This window comes from Triticum urartu, chromosome 3A (genome assembly GCF_056163025.1).
Source record: "Triticum urartu cultivar PI428250 chromosome 3A, HENAU_Tu73, whole genome shotgun sequence".
NCBI lineage: Eukaryota > Viridiplantae > Streptophyta > Magnoliopsida > Poales > Poaceae > Triticum > Triticum urartu.
The window spans coordinates 10,784,321-10,789,912 of NC_141875.1; positions in this window are offsets into that span (position 1 = coordinate 10,784,321).

The window sequence follows — 5,592 nt, forward strand, 5'->3', positions numbered from 1 at the left end:
CCTCGGGGGGTGCTCTTACCGCACAAAGTACGCGGGGGGATCAGCCCTCCAACGAGCCGCGAGTGATCCAAAATACTTTAATAGTGAAGGTATACTATCTTTTTTCTGAGAAAATAACTGCCGCATATATCTTGCAGTTCGGGCCTTAGCCCCTCTCAGCTGAGCTTGTCTTCGGGGGATCTTCTTTCAGAGATGATGGAGAGCGAAACGCCTCCCCGGGACTCCTCCGCTCAAGAAGCGGGCGACCCCGAAGTGTCGTCACGGAGGGCCTCTCCGGATCCGGTGAGGCCAGAAGATAATCCCATAGACCCCCGAAGTCCCCAGCGTCCGGCTCCCGAAGAGAGCAAACAAAAGAGTCCGGCACCGTCTGGTATGCGGTCGAACGTTCTGAGGGAGCTGGTGGGGCTAGCGGCCATCTCAGAAGAACACCGTACGCTGATGGGTACAGTGATGGAGAGAATTTCGTCCGCCGAAAGCGGATTACATGAAGCCTTTATGAGTCTACTGACCGGCTTTGAGGTACGTGAGATAATATGTGATAATACCGCACCTGTTAGGTGTGCCCTGTGTAGATAGTAGCCCCTGAGACTCTGGTTGTCGTCGAGAACGGCGGCGAACAGAGGATCATAGTCCCAGGCAATAACCAGACTGCCCTTATGTGCAGGTGGTGGAAGCTCCGGTGGCTAGCTGGACTAGTGAGTTTGCCGAATTAAAACGGCAACTGGATGCGGCAGACGCCGACATTGAGCTTGTTAACAAGAGGCTTGACGAAGCACAGGGTAAGTGTTATTATCTGGTGAACGGCACATAGTAAGAGCAGCATGATGCCAGTATCTTTAATATGTTGTGACTGCAGATGGAGCTGCCACCGTGGAAACCTTGCGGGCAGAACTTGCCCGAGCCAAGGAACAAGCGAGGATTAGTAATGCGGCTGCTTTGAAGGCGCCTGTCAGTGTCAAAACCGGCGGATCTCGGGTAGGGGGTCCCGAACTGTGCGTCTAGGCCGGATGGTAACAGGAGGCAGGGAACACGATGTTTTACCCAGGTTCGGGCCCTCTTGATGGAGGTAAAACCCTACGTCCTGCTTGATTAATATTGATGATATGGGTAGTACAAGAGTAGATCTACCACGAGATCAAGGAGGCTAAACCCTAGAAGCTAGCCTATGGTATGATTGTTGTATATGGAGTTGATGTCCTACGGGCTACAACCCTCCGGTTTATATAGACACCGGATAGGGTTAGGGTTACATAGAGTCGGTTACAATGGTAGGAGATCTCCAATATCAGCACCGCCAAGCTTGCCTTCCACGCCAAGGAAAGTCCCCTCCGGACACGGGACGAAGTCTTCAATCTTGTATCTTCATAGTCCAGGAGTCCAGCTGAAGGTATAGTCCGGCTACCCGAACACCCCCTAATCCAGGACTCCCTCAGTAGCCCCTGAACCAGGCTTCAATGATGACGAGTCCGGCGCGCAAATTGTCTTCGGCATTGCAAGGCGGGTTCCCCCTCCAAGTCCTTCATAGAAGATTGTAAACACCAAGAGTAGTGTCCGGCTCTGTAAAATAAGCTTCCACATATTGCCATAGAGAGAATAAAATTAACACAAATCAAATCTGCTGACGTATTCCGCAGTGCGTCATCACACTACGGCCAAGTCCTTTACTCGAATCGTTTTCACTTTTCCACCTCAGCGTGTTTTGCGAGGCGGTTTCCTTGGCACGTCTTGTCAATGCAGAGATCGTGTACCCCCCTTTTACGGGATTCTCATCAATACGGACGTGGGTAACCCAATCGTGCCCGTTAGCATGTTTTCTCGATTAAAGGCGAGTCCCAAACGGTTACGGGGAGGGCTCCTGGTATTCAACCTCTTATAAAGAGACCAGGGCCTTACTCCTTTTCTCCAATCCCAAAACAAGTTCGCCCGTCGCCTCGAGTTCCAACACCCTAGGCTCCAGATTCCGGGCGCCTCGGACCTTCGATAATGTCCGGTTCCGACCTTCAAGGCCGATGGATGCCCTCCTCCGTCATGGAGGAGGACGTGCTAAAGTTGAGAGAGGCTAAGTTCTTGACCGCCGAAATTTCGCACAAGTTGCCTGCTCAAAGGCAGGCTATCCCCAGTCCCCAGCCCCGTGAGAGCGTAGTGTTCATGTCTCACTTCCTTCGGGGGTTAGGCTTCCCGATGGATCCCTTTGTGAGGGGACTGCTGTTTTCTTACGGGCCGGAATTCCACGACTTAGCTCCGGAGTCCATCCTCCATATCTCCTCGTTTATCGTTGTATGCGAAGCGTTCCTCCGTGTTACCCCTCACTTCGGATTATGGCTCAAGACCTTCAAAGTGGAGCCGAAGATGATCAAGGGACGGCACGCAGAGTGCGGAGGCGCTGTTATAAGCAAAAATGCTGATGCTCTATGGCCCGAGGGCTCTTTTCAAGAGGAGCTAGGCTTGTGGCAACGAGAGTGGTTTTATATCACCGCTCCCCGGAGCACCAAGTGGGTGGCGCCTCCTGCCTTTCGCTCGGGTCCCCCACCACGGCTAGCGTCATGGGTCAACAGAGGGTTAGATTGGGGTTTGCCCAAAGATGTGCCCTTGTTACAGGGCCGAATTAAGGATCTCTTGGAAGGAGACCTCAGCTTGGTCAAGGTGACGCAGGTCATGCTGATTCGCCGAATATTGCCCGGCAAACGTCGCCCCCTTCGCCTGTGCGAGTTTAGTCCAGAGGGACTGCGAGCTCTCCAGAATTTATGGGCGCAACACCCGCGGAGATGTATAAACTGTTCTTCGGATCACAAGAGACGTGTCCGGATTTAACCGAGGACGCAGGCCTAAGCTGCAATCGCCCGTATACTCAAGTAAGAAACCTTGTGCCCGGACCTTCTATCCGTATAATTGTCATAAACTTGCCCCTAAAAGAGCCGTCCTTTTAAACAGGAGTGGATAGCGAAGGCAAAGCTGATCAGGTGTCCGGCTCCCCTTCCCGAAACCAGGCCGGATCCCATGCTGGTCAGGATGCTGGAGATAATGCCTTTGGAGGGAAGCAAGGGGGAGGACAAGGAAACTATGGCCTCCTCGAAGGAGGCCGCTCCGAAGGGAGGAACCGACAATTCCTCTCCTAAGGGGAAGAAGAGAGCCGCCTCTGACGACCCGGAAACCATGGCCTCAAAGTGGGGGAGAAAATCCTCGTCAGAGGGTCCGACGCCGGGGAGTTCCTCGGCCGGACTACGCCCTCAAGGGGATCAGCCCTCCAGCGAGCCGTAAGTAGAGAAAGATTTTCCTTTTGAGGGATGAGGGAAATCCTTGATTTATATCTGAGAAGATTAACCAAACTTTTACCTTGTAGCTCGGACCTCGGCCCTTCTCAGCAGAGCTCGTCTTCGGGGGATCTCCTTCCGGAGATGATGGAGAGCGGGACGCCTCCCCCTGCCTTGCCGCCTAGCGAGGCGGGCGACCCTGAGGTGTCGTCGCGGAGGGTTTCTCCGAATCCGACAGGGGCAGAAGGTAGCTATGTGGCCCCCCGAGGTTCTCCGCGTCCGGCCTTCGAAAGAGGTCATGGGACGAGCTCGGCACCGTCTGGTGCTCGGCCGGAGGAGCTAAAGATTCTGCTGGGGCGAGCTTCTATCTCAGAGGAGCACCGTGCATTGATGGGCACGGTGATTGAAAGGATTTCATCCGCAGAGAGCGGATTGCATGAGGCCGTCAAAACTTTACTAACGGGTTTCGTGGTACATTAGATAATGTATACTTTTGTCGGTTGCGCATGGATAAGATGCGCCCTGTGTAGATAGTAGCCCCTGAGACTCTGCGCGTCGTCAAGAAATGACGGCACGTGGAGGATCATAATCCCAGGTCTAAGATGTCGCCTTTGAATGTAGGCGGCAGGGTGTTCGGAATTGAGCCGAACTGACGATTTTGCCGAACTAAAGCGGCAACTGGACGTGGCAGATGCCGACATCACGCTTGTCAACAAGCGGCTTGATGAGGCTCAAGGTATGTAATTCCTCGGGCGGCATCCGGTAAGAACAGTTTTATGCCTGTGTCTTACGATGTGTGTGCTTGACGCAGATGGTGCGGCCACCGTGGAGAGTCTTAGGGCAAAACTTGCCCGAGCTAAAGAACAAGCCAGAGAAAGTGATGCGGCCACCAAGAAATCCCTTAAAGAGCTGAGAGCCGAACAGGCTGCTCATTGCCGAAGCAAGGAAGAGATGGCCGAGATGGCCGAAAAGTTAAAAAGCGCTACAGACCATTGCAGACTTCTTGAAAAAGAAGACCAGGCGAAACAGACGGACTTAGAGAAGGCCGTTGCCAATGCCAAAGATGCGCGCTCTGCGATGAGAGCTGCGAAGGAGGAGCTGCGTCAGGCCGAACAGATTGCGGCTGGAAAGCCCTTTATGCTGCGAAGGAAATTTTGCGATCCGAAGTTTGCTCCGTTGGACCGGATGTGGAGTGTGGAGGATACCTATCTGGACTTGGCAGCGAGTGTTGCTGATGCGACCGAACACTTTCGAGATCAGAAAGATCACGAAGTGGAAAAGCTTTTCTGGTCGCAGTTTCACAATCCAGAGCGTCCACTGGAAGTGGACGATCGTTTTGCTCAATGGGCCGAACTGAATAGGTTGTCCGGACTCGCCATGAAGTACGTCATGGGTCACCTGTGGCCGGGGAGATCGGAGCCGAAGAGTTATTTCAGCTTGGTGCAGCAATTCCTTGACGCAGTGTCGCGTATAAATGCAATGAAGAGGTCAGCATGCATAGAGGGCGCTAGGATGGCTCTTGCCCGTGTTAAGACATACTGGGCAGAGATGGAGACCACCGTTGTTGCGTCCTGAGATTCTGACAAAAGCCAAGTACCCTCCGAGCACTATTTTCAGGAAGTTCTTGAAGGCGCTCGTGTAATAGAGACGCAGTGCTCGAAAGATGCTATGTTATGATAGCATATGTAATTATAAAGTAACATTTTGATAAACTGTAGTGGCCTTTTTTATACTTGTGCCTTCAAGTATTGGGAATACCTCCTGTGCGGCCGTTTTAAGATATATATATATATACAAAATCTGAAAGATGGCAGTCGTTGGCTTCAGCCCCCACGCACATAGTGAGGGGGTGCTCGCAGAAGACGCATTTTCACACTTAACCCAACGTCTTGGTCCTACAAAGGAGGTGATAGCACAGCGGGCCAAGCAACCGGACTATAATGCTTTAACACTTTCACTTAGCCATAGGAGTTTGACAGTGAGACTATTTAGGTAGCCCCTTGGTGGCGACTGCGCTCGTCCGAGTTCGGGGCGCGTATGTGCCTGACCGGGAAGCGGCCCTTCGTTAAAGCGGAGGAATCCGATAGATTCCGATAGGTCATCGAGTGGCTGACCAGTCTCACGCTACATCATGACAGTCAGTTTTTGGCTTTCTCTACTGAGGTGCTCGCCCGGCCGAACCGGGGCACAATCGCAGTAGTTCTCCTGGTGCTACCTTAGCCGATAGAGCGGAACGTAAGGTAGCCGAACTCAGGAGCCGGGCAACCCAACATTTGACCAAAGACATGATTCGGAGCTGATGCATATAATGCTAAAACTCGCGACGCCGAACACTCCCTAA